This window comes from Protopterus annectens, chromosome 3.part1 (assembly GCF_019279795.1).
Source record: "Protopterus annectens isolate FY-2018-M chromosome 3.part1, PAN1.0, whole genome shotgun sequence".
Taxonomy (NCBI): Eukaryota; Metazoa; Chordata; order Ceratodontiformes; family Protopteridae; genus Protopterus; species Protopterus annectens.
Genome location: NC_056732.1, coordinates 712257035 through 712275303, shown reverse-complemented (window position 1 = coordinate 712275303; position 18269 = coordinate 712257035). Strand labels below are relative to the sequence as shown.

General features: G+C 39.3%; 1 protein-coding gene across 2 annotated transcripts in view; it reads right to left on the bottom strand.

The window, feature by feature from the left end:
• Window positions 1–18269, bottom strand: part of UTP23 (UTP23 small subunit processome component) — a 193823-nt gene that overhangs the window by 46223 nt on the left and 129331 nt on the right. The window lies entirely within an intron of this gene.

Genomic DNA, 18269 nt, shown 5'->3' with positions numbered 1-18269 from the left:
TTCTCCACTTTTGGAGGTAGAAGCACCCCATTGTTTAGACCTGTACGAACCTTGGGGCTGGGATCTGCCTCTTGGGCGTCTGTATCCGCCCCTTTGTGGTCTGTCTGACACTGGAAAGGACCAATTCTTTGTAGGCCAGTGTCTGCTAAATCTTGGAGGCTGTACCTGTAAGAAATCCTTAACCGTTTGCATAGATTTAGCTTTGTCCTCCATTTTCTTTAACACCTCTTCTGCTTTAACACCAAACAAGGTGTCATGCTGTAATGGAGCATCTAATAATTTTGCTTTGACATTATCAGGCAGATTTTGTTCCTTTAACCAAGCATGCCTCCTGATGACAGAACCCGTAACAGCAGCCCGGCAGGAGGCCTCCAAAGAATCAAAACCACACTGCAAAGTATGCTTTCCAACTTTTTCAGCTGCATGCAATAAATCCTGCATTTCTTTGTTTTCTGCACATTCAGAATTTATCAACATTTTCTGTTTAAGCAGTGACATAATATATTGCTGTTATTTGAGCATATGAAATTGACAATTTAAAGCCCTTATAGCCAAGGTAGCAGAAGTGTAAATCTTTTTTCCCCATCTGTCCAATGCCCTAGAATCCCTATCAGAGGGGGTAGGTTTTTTTGCAGTGGAAGCCTTGACCCCTTTTGGACCCTGAGAGATAGTTTCTGGGTCAGCAGCAGGGTTTTTGAAAAGGAATTTATGAGTCAGGAACCCTGTAGTACCTGTCCGGCTTAACAGGAGCTGGAGGTAAGGAGTCAGGGGTCAGACTGGACTCTGAAAATACATCACCTACAATGTCTAACACAGGTGGAATAGCTAGGAGCCTTTGTTGTGGTAGTAAAAGGAAGTCTCTGAACCTTTTCTTAGATTCTGAAAAATCTTGGCTCTCCCAGTGGAAATGCTCCCTCATGGTATGCAAGGTTTCCCCAAAAGAGTAATCCTCAGGAGGAGAGGCTGAAGGGATAGATTCTTCAGCATCAGAATCCTCATAGGGAGGAAGAGAGTATTCCTGATCAGAAGAGGAATCAGATGAAATGGAAACCTGATCTGAAGATTCATATTCTGTCTCTTGCCTAGGCCTTTTATCAGGAGGGGGATGGGAACCCCTGATCAAAGTAATTAAGTCTTCGGCCATTTTGAGCATCTGTTTTTTGGGCATGGAGGCCTGTCCATGAGGCTGTTGTACTTGTTTCTTTGTCTTTAAAGGTGCTTTAGTCTTTGCCTTTGAAGCTGAAGTCGTTTTAATGTATAATTGAGTAGGTCTGAAAACACCCTCAGAAGCCGATGCCTGCACAGCGGCTCCGGACCCATCTGAGGGAATAGTCTCCGAAGGTACAATACCTTGAACTTCCAGCAGCCTAGTCGACTCCACATGAGAGTCGGTAGCGGCCTGCGGGTCTAAAGTAGCGGGCGTCAGGGGCTGCGAAGGCGCCTCACTGAGGACCGGCGAACTGGCGACTGGCTTAGAAGAAGCCTCGTCGTCTATTTTGGACCTCGGATGCCTGTCCTTTTCTTTTTCTTTGCGTTTCTTGTGAATTCCGATAGTCGGATGGCTATCCGACATCGTATAATTAAATCTTCTGCCAAAATAGTGTAATGCAAAATCGTACTGACGCTTAATAGTGCATTGGTTAAATCTAGCGCAAAACCGACAACTAGCAACGTCGTGGTCAGGGCTTAGGCAAGGAATACAATAAGAATGAAAGTCCTTATGAGGTATTTGCTTCCCACAAGAAATACAATCATTAACTTTTTCTGACATCGGTCTGGAGCAAGAAAAAAGTTTCCCCAACAGGGTACTTAGATTTTAATGAAGACTTAAAATCTGAAATTCGAACACAAAACACAAAAATCTCAAGAGTCGGCCGACCGGCACTTGCGAACTGCTTTTGCTTCGGGCACCGCGTGGCAAGAAAGACTGAAGAAAATGGCGTCGGCTGCATCTTTTATACCCGTGGTGCACTGACGTCAGGGAAGAGGCAACAGCAACCGACGCTGGACCTAGACTTTGGAATTCAGGCTAAGGATAGCCTGCCAGCAGGATAACCCAAGTGTAATGACTGCAACAGTGAAACACGAAGAACATCTACTTTACATGACAATCAACAAAAATCTTAAATGAGATTTACATATCCATACCACCACCAAGAAAACCCACCACCAACTAGGCATCCTCCATACAGTCAAATTCCTTACAGACTCTGCCAGGGTAACCCTAGCTCCCACTTACCTGATCATGACCAACCTATAAAGACTCACTTAGCTGTAAACTTGAACAGTGTTACAACAAAGTTACTAGACTCACTTGCAACAAAACTTACTGGACTCGCCACTGTTAGCACTAAAAGCACTTACCTAGCTCAAGCTTCACCACCACCTATCTTATACTTAGCTCAGATTAACCCATAAAATCATCCTTACCCCATCTGCCTACCCAGCAATTAGACCCCTACTCCAATACCATCTTTCAAATTGTCCCCTTCGGTCAAATAATAAACTGCTTACCATCTACAAACCACAAAGAGCTGCTGCGATCAGTCTCTATTCCAATAGTGCAGCTAGAACGTGGAATAAAATTCCTATTTCAACCAGGTCTATCACACACCATCTTTTCAAACCATTACTAAAATACTTCTGCTCTGCTTCTTGGCTTTGTCCCCATTTCTCATCTGGGACATAGCTCTCAAACACCCTTCATCAACTCTCTTATACCTCCTTTTAAAGCACTAAATCATTTAACCTGATTTTCTCCACTATTTCTCTTTATTGTACTTCTTAAACTATTCTACCTACTCCTAAATAGCACAACCACTTGCTTATCTCCTCTAATACCTCATTATATTGTATTTCTTAAATTACTCCTACCTCTTATACACCACTCTAGCTGTAAAGTCTTAATACAAGGCTCGTAAATTTAATGTCTGTGAATACCACTATAAATGTTATTATACTATTATAGTATGCATTCACTGAAACTCCCATTATAAAATTTATTGTAAATATCAATTGCATTAAATATGATACCTTGGAGCTTTTCTCTCTGGGCCTCCGCTGAAAAAGGGCACCTGTGCCCAGCTGGACCTTTCTGGTAAGCAAATGTCAAATTAATAAGCAATTCCTACAGGGAATGTTATGGGTATATACCACATCTGCTGGCAAAATGCATCACCTCTAGGCCCGATTACTTCATCAAAATATACACAGTCAGTAATACTGCAAAAGATAACTACAAAAAGTACTCTTTAAAATACTAAATGATCATCTTCCTAGAAATCTTACATGATCCTCATGATTTCCTCAGGTCTGGGTCATCACCAACATACATACTTCAACTGTTCTAGATTTTTGCCTCATTTTTTGTACCATCCCTTAATTTTTTGATTTTTAGAAAATCACCAAGTATTACTGTCAATCCATAATGACAGACAGAATTGCATTTTCTGAGCAACAAGTATGAATGCATGCGTGATGATGCAAAACCTGTTGTCCTACTAACTTTTTAAGCAATTTAACGTAATACTGTCCATGACTTTGGGCCTTTGCCCCAACCCCATTATGTTTAGCTTCACCCTTGATTATGGGCCAAAGATGTTGAGAACCATATTTGATAAATCCAGAAAAGGATATCATAATGTTGTGGAACATTCTGAGAAAGTTTTAAGTTTTTTCAGGACATACATTAAATTAAGATAAAACAAAGCGTATTAACAGTAAACTATTTACCCACACATGAATTGGTTCAGCAATATCCACATTTACAAAGATACAATAACATGAAGTACTTAGATGCATAGATTTGGATTCTATTATGGAAGCTAAGGAGATGTGGGAAAAGACTAATGAAAAGATAATACAAAAAAAAAAAAAGACAAAACTGGAAATTCTCAATTATGGGTATGGATTCTCTCCATGCAAGTAAGTTGCTTAGGATTAACCAAATAGAATGGCCATTTTAAAGCTGGACAAAAGGCTCATACACACAAACAAGAAAAAGGCTGTACAATCAAAGTACAGAAAAAGGTTGTACAATCAAAGTAGAAATGGACAATGATGAAATTGTGGTGGTGGTAGGGAGACCGTTACAGAATTAAGGACAGAACAGTATTTTGGATGCAGGTCCTTAAGGAAAATAACCATACAAAATGTTATTCGTAAAGTGACAAGTATTATAAGAACCAATAATCACCACAAATCTCCGTACCACAGGATCCAATGAAGGCAGTCCCACAGCTTGATGTAAAGGCCAATGTGAAGAAAACTTGGTTAATTCCACAGAAAAACTTTTCAGTCCACAAGACACGAACTCAAACGCTGTATAATGGTAAAAACTTTTAATGACAACACAGCACAGCACGACAGTATTCAAACTGGCTTCAAGCAGAAAGATAATCTGTGCTGTGTTGTCATTAAAAGTTTTTACCATTATACAGCGTTTGAGTTCGTGTCTTGTGGACTGAAAAGTTTTTCTGTGGAATTAACCAAGTTTTCTTCACATTGGCCTTTACATCAAGCTGTGGGACTGCCTTCATTGGATCCTGTGGTACGGAGATTTGTGGTGATTATTGGTGAATTTTTTCTCCGTCATCCATTTTTTAATTATAAGAACCAAGCCAACATGGGAATGGAGATTTTCAGCAATAGGGATTACAATACAAGTAGGGAAAATAAGCAAGAGCGGCTGGAATTTACTGGAAAAATTAGTAAAGGAGCTATGGTTTTGGGAGCTAATAACTACAGAGGGAAAGGTAAAGGAGAGGGATGAGGCTTAATCAGAAATTTGGACTGCAGGTTACAGACTACCTTCCTATCAGGAATTGGTAGAATATAGGCAAAAAGAAAGGAGCAGGGATAGTTAAATTAAAGACCAACACTGGTACTGTTTTTAGCAGAGTTTAGAACAGAAGTTACTGCTAAAATGGGGATAATAAATAGGGCATATAAAATACTGCATGATAACTATAAAAATCAATCAGATTAGAAAGGACTGGCAAGAGATAATGAAAAGGCAATTTACAAGGGAACAATGGGAGAACATACGTATGTCTCACAAGTATACAACTAAGGCCAGAAGGTTTAGGATTTTGCCTACAAGTGTTTGCATTGGTATTTTTATACCACAAGCAGATGGAGATCTTTCCCCTCAGGCCGATAGCAAATGCTGAAGGTATGGTGGGAAAGAGATACTTCGAACATGTTTTCTGGGGAATGCAATGAGTTGGCAGATTTTAAAAATTCCCTATGGAACACGGTCAGAAATGTTGGAGGAAAATAAAAGTTAAGCAGTTAGCATAATGTTAGATCGTGTGGTTCAAAAGTACAGGTCATTAGATCTGACCTCGGCGCCAACTTTGAAGCTTCATTGGATCCAGAGCTCTGACTCCTCCCCTACCAACAATTCCCTAGGCTGTACCTTAGGTGCACAGACAGAGCTAGTCTTTCACCTTCTTTGATATGAGGACATGTTACCCAATAGGATCTACCTTTAAAAAAAAAAAAAAAAACTTAGAAAGTCCCAAGTGATTGAGGAATAGTGGGTACAGTCCATACCTCTCAACCTGGAATCATCAAAAATCTGGACAAGGCCCATGAAAAATAGGTACAAATCTGTATGGTGATTAACATCTAATTTGCATACATAATTATGTAACCCCACCCAGTCCAATGGAATTGTGGGATACCAACTTTCAAATGCAAACTGAAGAACAGACAACCAAACTATAGCACCAGAGTCCCCCTGCAGCCATTCCAATGTCTCATTGCCTAGCTATTTTGCCCCATTTACCATAAACACTAATGTGTGCATACTGCTTTACTTCTGCAATGATTATTTGGATTTTGTTTTTACATTTTACAGCACAACAATGCACAAACACTAACAAACATCTGGTAAACAAAGCAACACTGTCTCACAATGAAAACAGACTTGCATTAAAACTTCTCTGCCCTTGAAACTCAAATTCATTGAAAACAGCACTGAAACCCACACCACATCCAAACAAAATGCATCTGGCCAGTGGTGGATAAAGATTACCTTTGGGCTGTTTTCAAATCATTGGCCCCTTGCACACAAAACAAGAAACATACAAATGTTCTTTTCATTGATGCACCTTCCTGACTTTACTAAATTATATTACTTGTGACCTTGTATAATACAACTCACTTGTTAGAGCGCATTTTAAATTTATTATTTGAACATTTTTCCAGTAGGCTGTACTGTAGGCAATGAAACAAAAGGCATGAACCAATGATGACAAAACTGCCCAATTCAGAACATTTCCATCATAAAAAAGTCTTCCAAACCCACACTATAAATAGAATGACAGTAGTGTAAGCCATAGGCATCTTGCACAGCTTCTCACACTTATTTTAAATTTCATTTTTTTTTTGGGAGGGGACAAAAGGTCAAAAACCAGAGACACATTTTAAACATTGCTTGTATAATTTTGTAAAGTTGCTAGAATAAAATGTTAAAAAAACTAAAACAAGTGGCAGTTCTCGAAACCAGTAATCCAAATAAGAATGCCAAGGACCACGGACTGAACTCCTTTCAATATATTACAAGACCAGATGCTCCACAGAATAACCAAGTGTTGTATTAGAATAAAATGTTGTGTTACCACCATGCATTTCACTAGCAAGGCTTGAACCCAGGACCCTATGCACTACAGTCAGAGCAACATATGACTATGCCAAATCAGCAGCTTCCTGAAAAATAGGAAGACTGAAATTTAATGGCCATCATTTAGTGAATTCATTTCTCACCACAGCTCTCAACCTCTTAGCACAAAAAACTGGGCAAAGCTCACAAGTGGTGGTGGCTAGAGACTTTAGGCTCTTTTTATCCTGTACACAAGGTACAGGGTTTGAGCCGGAGTACCTCTAGCCACCAGGTGTATTAAATGAGGGGCATTTTCACGTACACACTCCTTCCTTACTTGAAGTCTTCATTCCCAATTGCTGTTCCTGCTTGCATTTGGAGTCTTCATTCTGCTGATAAAGATCTTGTAACAGCAACCAGCAATTAGTTCCCACTCACATTCTGCATCCGATAAAGATCCTGTAACAGCAACCGTTTGTTGCCTTTCCTGCTCGCATTTGAGCAGACAGGCCAGCCGGAAATGCATGAGCTCCTTTAACTCAATTCAGACAGGCTGGTAGCCCTGACAGAGCCGATGTCATCGTGCATGTGATGATGTCAGCTCTAACAGAGCGAAAAATTAAAAACAAAACAATCGGAAATGAAGGGGTGCCACTCGGGAATTGTGGCACCCCTTCATTTGAATCCCAAAACTCAGTAAAAACAAAGTAATTTGGCACGGTTGGGAGGTATGGTACAGTCTCACATGTCTGTGCAGAGACCGGGAACAAAATTCCCTCAATCATCTCAAAGCCATAGATGACAATTTGGAAGGAGTTAGGAGGCAGGGAGGTTGAACAAGGTGAAAAATCAGACAGCATGGATCCGTTATGGTAAGTACATAACTTTCATATCCAATGTTGTCCATTTCCTTTCAGTTTGAAACATATGGAACAGAATTCCAAGCTGTCAAACTGGGTGGTATCAAGGAAGGAAATTCCCAAGTATGGTGGAACCAAAAGATGAACGTGCTCTGGCTTGAATATCAAGCATATAGAGACACACACAGGTGTCTACTACTGTAGCCAAGGTGGCCATTGCACAAATCTCGCCAATGGATAAACCTCTATTAAATGTAGTCGATATAGAAACTGCTTTGGTTAAATGGGATTTAGGTTTACCTGATAAATTCCTTTTATTACAGACAAAAAAAAATGCAATCAGAGTCATCTGGATAAAGTAACCTTAGTAACTTGACTTCCCCAACTTTGGTTTACAGAATTAAACGAACAAGTGATGGTCTTTTCTAAAATTCTTTTGTCCTGTGGATATAGAATCTGAGCTGCCTGTGTACATTTACCATATGCAGTAAATATTCTCCTTTACAGGAAAAACGGAATCAAGTGCACAAAAAAGACTTCACCAACCAAAAACACTTGTAGAGGAAATAAGGCACCAATTTCTTCTTTTACGATAATTTAATAGTCCAAAACACCACAGCAACACAGCAATACTGCAACCACAGGAACCAGCCAGAGAACAGAAATCATTAACGCTCAGTCTCACCACTGCATTTTCGTTTAGATCACTTCCTCGGATGTAACAGAATAAAATAATGGGCTTTCTGTTCACTATAAATACAATCTCTTAACAACATAATTGAATAATTAAACAATCATTTCTAAAGTTGATTAATTGATTAAAAGAACTTGACTGAAGAACCTTACTAGTGCCATATTCCACTCATTAAAAGCTGTTTAAACAATATATATCCCCTTATAAAACCATTCCATTAATATAATATACATTCATTTGAACCTTAAAAACTCTATTTACTAAACTTAAAAACCTTTTGAATTAAAATCATTTAAAAAAATCAATGTATACTTTTCCTATTCTAACAGTGCCATCTACTGACTAAAAAGAAAACTTTTTAAAAAACCAAAGAAACTTTCCAAGCCTGAGAAATGTACATAAACATGTAAACCTAGCGCCATGTTCATCGTGCCTAAGCTGAACCCTAATGATGTGAATTCAACTTATGAAAACAATATAAAAGTATTGGATGAGTTATTGTTTAAGTTAAAGAACTTAGAGCTTGAGAATTTGTATTTAAATGAATGTTTGAATTTAAAAATTGTACCCAAAGGGTTAAGGGTATGCAAATACCCTAACAAGGTTAAAACAGGAAGTGAGTTTCATTTTGAACTTTTGGAAATTTTTGATAACTGTGGCTTCGCTATTTTGAAAGCAATTAAGGAAAATGATAGGGAGATGGGTGGTTTAAATAGAAAGATAGAAGAAGTGAATGACTTGATTACGAATGACTTGCTATTTTCAGTGGAGGAAAGTAAAAATAAATATTTTTTAACATTACAAAGTATTGAGAAAAGTATTAGTAGTATCGTTGAAAGAAAATGCAGGAAATCAGAAAGAGATGTCAAGGAATATAAGGACAAATCCCAATACCCAAAACCTAGAAGTTCTTATTTTCAGAGCTTTGAAGGAACTTATCAGAACCAAGATTCGAGGCATTTGGGTAGTGGGGACTTGGTGAATGGTGGAAATAGTGATAGTTATCAGGAATATCCCCCTTTGAGAAGGTCAGAAAGAATTAGGAATAATTACCAAAGAAATCAAAATAATTTTCAAAAAAACTACTATCATGGGGGGCAGGGGTTTGAGGACAACAGGAACAGGAGTTAGTAGGAAACTTAGTAAATGATATGAATCCAGAAACCCCTACCAATGAAATTACAAGGAAAGGCCACGTTTGAATAAAAAATGGATATAGTATTTATAACTATAGTGGCCGAGATATTACGGAAACCTACTTTATGTTATTTACCAAAGGGTTGAAATTTGTACCCAACAGGAAAGCTGACTTAAGGAAAGTAATTATAGACTTAAAGCTCTTTCTTAGGAAGAAAAACCTTGAACTTATTTTTCATGATGAAAGAACGTCAGGTGTTAATACAGAAGTCCTGAGAAGAAAAAGTACTTTTAACCCCCCTTTGAACCCACAATTAAAAAACTTTGAAGGGATGATGGAAAAAAAAGATTAGGAATGAACTATCGAAGAACTGGATAGCCCCTAATTTATCCAAAGATGAAACTGATTTGCTGAATACCCTATCAAATGATGCAGGTATCAGGGTAATTAAACCTGATAAGGGTGGGGGGACGGTTATTATGGACCAGGTATTTTATGAAACTAAAATGATGGAAGTTCTGGAAAATGAAGATAGATATGAAAGAGCATCACTAAATGAAATTAATATTGGAAATAAGAAAATTTGGTTGGCTTTAAATGATTTGGTGCTTGAGGGCTCAATTGATTTAAATATGTTCAAATATCTAAATGTGGTTAAACCCAGAGTCCCCACTATTTTCGGGGTGCCAAAGGTGCACAAAGATGTGGATAATCCGCCAATGAGGCCAATAGTGGCATCCGAAGGATCTGTAACGGCACCTTTGGCTAAATGGTTAGATGATAAATTAAAAGTAGTAGTAAAGGAAGGACCGGGTATAGTGAAGGACTCTTGGGACTTGCTACAAAATCTTAAAAGTGAAATGTTTGATAAGGACATTATTTTCATTACTATGGACATAGTAGATCTTTTTTCTTCTATTCTCCATAAAGAAGGACTTCAGCTGTTTGAGGAAGCCTTGATTAAGTTTGGAAAATTTAGTAATAATGTCTTTTACTTGATTTTGACACTAACAGAATTAGTTTTAAGTAACAATTATGTGCATTATGAAGGGGAATTCTTCAAGCAGTTAAAAGGGGTAGCAATGGGGGCAAGATGTGCCCCTATATATACCAACATTATCCTTGCAGCTTGGGAAGATAAGTATATATTGAATTCCCCTTATAAAAATGGTTGGAAGCTGTATAAACGCTTCCTTGACTATATGCGTTTCCTGTGGATAGGGTCGGAGATGGATTTTAAAGCCTTTTATGAAAATATTAGTCATTCTACTAATTTTTTAAAATTTACGTATGTAATGGATAAAGTTTCCTTAAAATATCTGGATGTTTTCATAGGAAAGGGTGATGATAATTTTTTTTCTAAAGTTTATAGAAAAGAGAGCTATTCGAATTCATTTTTAGCATATAATAGTGCACATCCCCATCACCAAAAGTAGGGCATTATAAAGGGACAATATGTGAGGGGGAGCCGAATGACCTCAAGAGAAACAGATTTTCTTGTAGAGTGTGACAAATTAAGGGGAATGTTTTTAGCTAGAGGTTACCCCCTTAAATTAATAAAGGGAATAGAGGAAGAGGTTAAATCAGGAAGGCTTAATAAATTTAAACCAATTTTAGGTTTAATGAACTGGCAAATACAGCATCAGAAAAAAGAACAATATGACGGTAGTAGTAATTTTGTAATGGATTTTAGTGGTGAAGCACAAAAAATAAGGAACATGATTGAAAATGAATGGACCAAATTTGGTGAAATTTCTGACTTGGATAGTTTGTTTTCTTCCCCCCTAAAATGTACATATAGAAAAGGTAAAAGTCTTAAAAATTTTTTTGAAAGTAAAGGGAATAATGGTAATATTAGAGAGGGAAGAACTGGTACATTTAAATGTGGGAGATGTAACCAGTGCATTCATGTTGTATCTAGGGACACATTATATATATATATATATATATATATATATATATATATATATATATAAAGAGTAGGGACATGTTGATCCAAAGTAAATGTTTACTTAGCTGTGTGCAAAATCTGCGAAGCATTTTATGTAGGAAAATCTGAGAGAAAGCTAAGGAATAGAGTATATGAGCATTATTATGACATTAAGAACCAGTGTGTCAATAATGCTCTATATAGACAAAGTGAACTGCGAGGAAGCCTCTTTCACTTTTTTTGTATTAGAAGTAGTTGACAAAGATGTAAGGGGTGGTCCGTGGGAAACCTCAATTGAATACAAGGAACTCCTATGGCAAATCCACTTAGAGGCCAATAAAATACCTGGATTAAATGATACCTTTTCTATTGCCCCAGTTTTAAAAATGAGAGCGGCTAAGCTCTGATGAATTTGTTTAACCAATATTTTTAAACCAATATTTTTTATATATTGTTCAATATGTAATATACATTATGTTAGTAATTGTGTATTTTTAAACAAAAGATGAAAATGGCGCTAGGTTTACATGTTTATGTACATTTCTCAGGCTTGGAAAGTTTCTTTGGTTTTTTAAAAAAAGTTTTCTTTTTAGTCAGTAGATGGCACTGTTAGAATAGGAAAAGTATACATTGATTTTTTTAAATGATTTTAATTCAAAAGGTTTTTTTAGTTTAGTAAATTAAAAATTAGAGTTTTTAAGGTTCAAATGAATGTATATTATATTAATGGAATGGTTTTATAAGGGGATATATATTGTTTAAACAGCTTTTAATGAATGGAATATGGCACTAGTAAGGTTCTTCAGTCAAGTTCTTTTAATCAATTAATCAACTTTAGAAATGATTGTTTAATTATTCAATTATGTTAAGAGATTGTATTTATAGTGAACAGAAAGCCCATTATTTTATTCTGTTACATCCGAGGAAGTGATCTAAACGAAAACGCAGTGGTGAGACTGAGCGTTAATGATTTCTGTTCTCTGGCTGGTTCCTGTGGTTGCAGTATTGCTGTGTTGCTGTGGTGTTTTGGACTATTAAATTATCGTAAAAGAAGAAATTGGTGCCTTATTTCCTCTACAAGTGTTTTTGGTTGGTGAAATATTCTCCTTTGTTTGAATCCTTAGAAAAAACAGAGGCAAGTTTACAGACTGATTTAAATAAAGTTCGGATGCCATCTTAGGAATAAAGAAAGCTTTAATTCTAAGGGAAACTCTATTTTTGTGGAACACTAGGTATGGAGGCTTACACGAAAGGGCCTGTAACTCAGATTCATCTGGCTGATGTCACTGCCACCAATAAACCCAGTTTCCAAGTAAGGAATTTTTGATCTTTTGATCTGCAGGGGTAGCGGGCTTAAATGGAGCCAGAGCTAGAGCTTTTAACATAGTGGAGGTGACCCATGGAGGAATTGGTTCTACAATGGGAATGGGAAGTCTACATGAGACAGTCCAGATGGACGAGTCATTAGGTTTGAATACTGATCCAACATACATAGGGGGAAGTACTAGTAGAGGCAACAGGTAGGGGAATCTCTTGCACAAAAAGGGCAATGAGGATCACGCTGGTCTTACACTCTCTTGCTTTCTGTATGAATTTGTTCATTGGAGCAAAGGAAGAAAGGCATACAAGAGGCCCATTGGCCAACTGTGGACCAGAGCATCTCTCAGTGACTATATGCCTGTGGAGGGATCATGGCAAAACACCTGCTGTATTTGTTTAGATAGGATGCAAAACAGGTCACAGCTAGGTTGGCCCCAGTGACTGAAAACTACATGTCACCAAGATTGAGACCACTGGTGAGGCATCAGAAGTGTTCTGCTCAATCTGTCTGCAAGTACAGTGGATAACTCAGGGATGTACACTGTTAATCAGAAAACACTGAAGACATCACCCACTGCCTGACTCTCATGACCTCTCAATATACAGGATAAGCTTGCTGATGTACTATACCACTGCCATATTTGTCTGTCTGTATGGAAATCACACTCTTGGGGAGGAGATCCTGCAATGCTAGAAGGACCACTCTCAACTCCAAACAATGATGTGAAGACTGACCTCTAGAAAAGACCATGTACCATTCTCCCTTCAAAATACCCCCCGCCCCAGAAGGGAGGCATCTGTGGTCTTTGTTGCTATTGGCGATTCCACCTGGAAAGGGTGTCCCATGGTCACAGTTGGGGATGTTCTCCACCAAGCAACGTTTTGTCTGTAGATCTGTGTAATTTGAACTTTAGAGCATAAAGGGGGAATGGATTGAGATCACTGTACTGCTGAAGTCCACTGTAGTACTCTCATGTAATATCTGGCCAAAGGAACAATTTATATCGCAGACTCCAGGAGACCTAATACATGCAGAACTAACCTTGATGGTGGTGATGGGTGACGCAGTAAGTGTAAAGCTGTGAGACGAAGTGACAGAATTCTGGACTGTGGAAGGCTGACTATTTGCAGTTTGGTGTCTAGGTGGCACCCTATGAAGTCCATACTCTGTGTTGGGATTGGTCAAACTTACTGAAGATCCCATTAAAATGTTACACCCATAAGCAAAAGCAACTGGAGTACCTGGTCCAGGTGGCATAACAATAGCTGCTTGGTAGAAGTGAGGAGCCAATTACCGAGGCACAGGAAGAATTTGGACCCCTAGCAGATGAAGATGCACCGCTACAACTGCAATGATCTTGGTAAACACTCTAGGGACTATGGTGAGATCAAATGGCAGTGTCTGGAACTGGTAGTGATTTTTCCACTTTCTCGGGACTGTGGTGAGTCCAAACGGCAGTGTCTGGAACTGGTAGTGATTTTTCCACTTTCTGCTGGGAAACAATCTCCTGGATTCCTTTGCTATTTTGACATGATAGTAGGCATCCCGGAGATCTATGGAACACATCCAATCATCCTTCCTCAAAATAGGTAAAATGGAGCGTACTGTGACCATTCGGAACTTTGTCTGTTTCACAACGTTGTTTAGGTGACCAAAATGAATCTAAGGTCCCTGGTTTTCTTTCATACTAAAAAGAACCTCTGGATTCTAACTGGTCGGGGGGGCTGGATGACTCTCTTTTAAGCAGCTGTGAAATTTCTATGGCTGTTCAGTCCCACTGACTGGGTAGAACATCAGGGACTTTCTGCTTTTTCTGAGATGGTAAGAAGAAAAGGAACTGAACAGCCTCTGGAAATTATTTTTACCATCCAGGAATCTGAAGTTATTATGTGCCAGGTTTGAGGATATAGAAACAGCCACCCCTCCAACTGCTTCCAGAGTGCAGCAGTTGGGTAACTTTTCAGGAGCACTGAAAGGCTTTCTTGGAAAAGGGACCACAAAAGCCTTGGTTATGCAGTCCACCTCTGCCTCTAGGGGCTCATCCATTAGAACAGCCTCCTCCTCTACCACAGGAAGGTTTATCACATTGGGAGTCAAGAAAAGTACTCTTATTTGTAGAACCACATAATCTTCTCTGATCTTTGGTTCCCAGAAAAAGTTCTTTGCGGGGTGGAGAAACGTAATCCCACAGCACAGAGAATATTAATCTGGGTGGCTCCTAGTGAGTGTGTCTAACTTTAGGTCCAAACAAGGTGGAAACATCATAAGGGGCATTTACATAGGACAACTTAAAGCCATCCGTAAAGTCATAAAGATGCATCCAAGAGTGAAGGTGTATGGTGATGCCAGTGCCTACTGCTCTGACTGTGCCGTCAGCTGCATTAGACAGTAAATGGATGGCCACATTTTTAGGAGGATTGCAAGGTGGAAAGCTGGAAGTCCACAGTTTTCTGAATATCAGCACATAACACCCCTGAGAGGGACTTTGTGATCTTGGTCAAGTCTCTCCAAAATCTTGTTAAATGAGCCAAACAGTTCAGTGATCCAAGGGCGAAAGTCATGGAGTTAGGCTTGCTTCCCAAATATGTCCATCGCCCTAGATTCTCTATCAGGAGGAGGAACAGTGGAACTTTTTTCCAATAGATATTGTCTGGTGGCTGCTGCCAGCACAACAGCATCTATTGGTGGACCTTTACTCCACTGCTTCCCATCCTTAGGCGCAGCCAAGGATGTGATTGGCTTTTTTAGGGATGGGCTCCACTACATCAGGATACTTCCATCCCTGCTGAGCCATAAGGTTGATAACTGGGTCAACAGCAGGTACCACCATGACAACGTTGGTCCAAAGCCAAAAACTTCCAAGATGACTTGACTCATGCGGCGAAAGGTCTTGGGACAATCGAATCACTCTCTATTTCACTAATTTGACAATATCACCGAATGTGACATCTTCAGAGAGGGAGCGAGGGGAACCCCTCCCTTCTAAGTCAGTATCTAGAAGACTCATCTGTTTTCTGGGGGTACCTTCTGAGAGAACAACAGACGGCTCAGAATTGAATGGGAAACATGACAAATCAGACTTCCTTGGAAGGTCTTGGTACTAGCTGTCCCTTTCGACAAGATGACGAGAGGAAGCAAAACCACGTTGGGATTTGGGTGGAACCAAACTGGATGAAGGAACCTGATCTTTGAAAGAGTTTTGGCAAATATCAAAGGTCAAAGCTGCCACTGGCACTGAGGACTCCATTTAAATCTGTGGAAGAAAAGGATTCCTTGTCAACAATGACCCCTAGTCCTGAAGCCAATCTCTGATATGAGCCATTTTGTGTTGAAGCCCAGAGAGGGAGAGATGGCACTAAGAATCTCAGGGTTGATTAGCCCCCTCAGAACTCAATGCCAAAGCTCTGGCTCTGAGTTTCATCTTGATCCAAAAGCATAAGAATTGAGAGAGAGAGAGAGAGAATCAATAGTTAAAGTCGTAAGTAGCTCCAGTTCCAAACAGATCAGACCCAAAAGGTAAGTCTGTACAGGTTCCAGTAAGTGAAGGGTAAGATGGCTGGTACTCTGTACTTTTCAAGGTGACAGTACCAGGATAACTCCAAGGTGAATTTGCATCCTCAAAAAAGTACTTCTCCAATCGAATCTGAGCTCCATGAGGCTTTGTGGTGACCTAGTGGACAATGCCAGCAAAGGAGGTCAGGAGTATTTCTTTCCTGAAGGATAGGGGACTGTCATCTAGGACTCACCTGTCCCAGTCAGTACCTGACTCATGGAGAAGGTGACTGGACCAGAGGAGTCGTCGGATCTGATCTTCGAGCAACTTTAGGGTTGGGAAAGGGAAAAGTTGTCAGTTATGGAGAACATTTTTAATGGATTTAGTGGGAGACTTGCTCCTATTTCTTCCCTCCTGTCCTTATGGGGTTTCTTGTCCATTTCCTGTCCTCTCAATTTTGTTCAATCTTTTTTTTTTGGAAGGGGATGCAGAAAAAGTGGAAGGGGTAGCCCCTATCTGGGCTGGAAAGGGACCCTTTAATACAAGTTTCTCATTCTAATCTGAAGGGCACTAGCACTGAAAGCTGCACAACTGACAGTCCACACACAGTAAATTTGTTTGGAGTGTGGGTCTTGGGGTGGAAGTTTATGCCCACACTTTGAGCACTTCTAGAATCCAGGGAATTCCAACACGTTGATATCCTAAAAGGAAAGTGGAGGAAAGCTAAACCTTAATTACAACAATAAAGATATTGCTATAAATATAAACTAAAACCTAACAATAAGAAAAAAGGGTCCCCCAAGCCTTAGACAAACATGTTCACTACACCATGTAATTTAATTACTAGGACTCTGATTTATACGTTTTGTGCTTAGGATTGAACAGAGAGAGAGAGAGAGAAAACCTCTCACAGCAGGACAGGAGTAGTTAAAGTTTAAAGGATACAGCAAATTGTTCAAGAACTCTCTTGCTCACCCATATCATTAAAGTGGCAAACTAGATCCGAGCATCTACGGTAGATCCTGGGGAATTATGGGTAGATGAGGAGTAATAACTCTGGATCCAATGAAGTTTCGAAGTCATCACTGAGGCTGGATCTGATGGCCCATACATTTGAAATGGATAAAATTCGACAACATTGGAGCAAATGGTTACAACTAATATACTTATTTTTCTGAGTTGGGATATAGCTAAGGAATCACCTAGCCATAGTAAGGCCTTACTATGTTTAATGCTATTGGCTGCAAAAAAAAAAAAAAAGGCCAGAAAATGGAAATCAAAATCTAAACCAACTGTAACTGAAGTACTGAATATTATAAAAGAAGATAAAAGAACTAGAACTGGGATCTTCAGAAAAGGAAAAAAGCAAGTTAATAAATGGAATTTGTGGGAACCATACTTGCAGAAGAGTGCTCAGGAGGAGTGAAGTTTAATGGAAGGCAGATATTGAGAAATTTGTCATGTTGGCATGAATAAAATTCATTAAAATGTGGGTCTACTTTGACCCATCAAAATTACATTTCAACAAAACATAATCAGACAAACTCTTTTTCGCGAAATGCAAATACAAACACGAACCAAGCCCCCCTGCGCCCCCCCACACCCCCACTACTTTTATATTCTTACTCAGAGATCGCACTACAGTGGGAAAAATGGAATATTCCCTTATCCCCGCTGTGCAGCAATCTAAGCAACAGCCCCTGTTGCTGTTTGCTTAGTTGCCTTTTCACGAAAGTGCATTTTCGTGAAAATGCACTTTCACGAAAAGGAGTTAGCCTGTTTACGTTTTGTTGAAACGTAACTTCGATGGGTTGAGGTAGATTCATTAACTCATTAAAACATATACTTCACGAAAACAAGAAATGTCAGTACAGCTGTTTTTCTTAGGTTCATAGGTAAGTAATAGGCTATCTGCCCGAGGGCATCTATAAGCCTAGCCAGAATGTGTTGGCTTTCGCTGCCCCCTTAGATTAGTTCCCTGTGCCTCGGTCCAGCAGAGCCATTAGTTCCTTGTGCCTCTGTCCAGCAGAGCCACTGCAGTGATCCCCGGGGTAAATTTTCTGTTTCCCATTCACTCGTCAAGATTCTCTTGAGGAGCGTTAGTGAGGGTCCCTGCCTAATGTAGATTGGAATCCTGTTCTAAAGCATGGGGAGTCTCTGGGACCGGAATCTATCACTCCAGCACGTCCTATTTATCGTTGTGGTGAGGTTGAGATCCCTACAGCA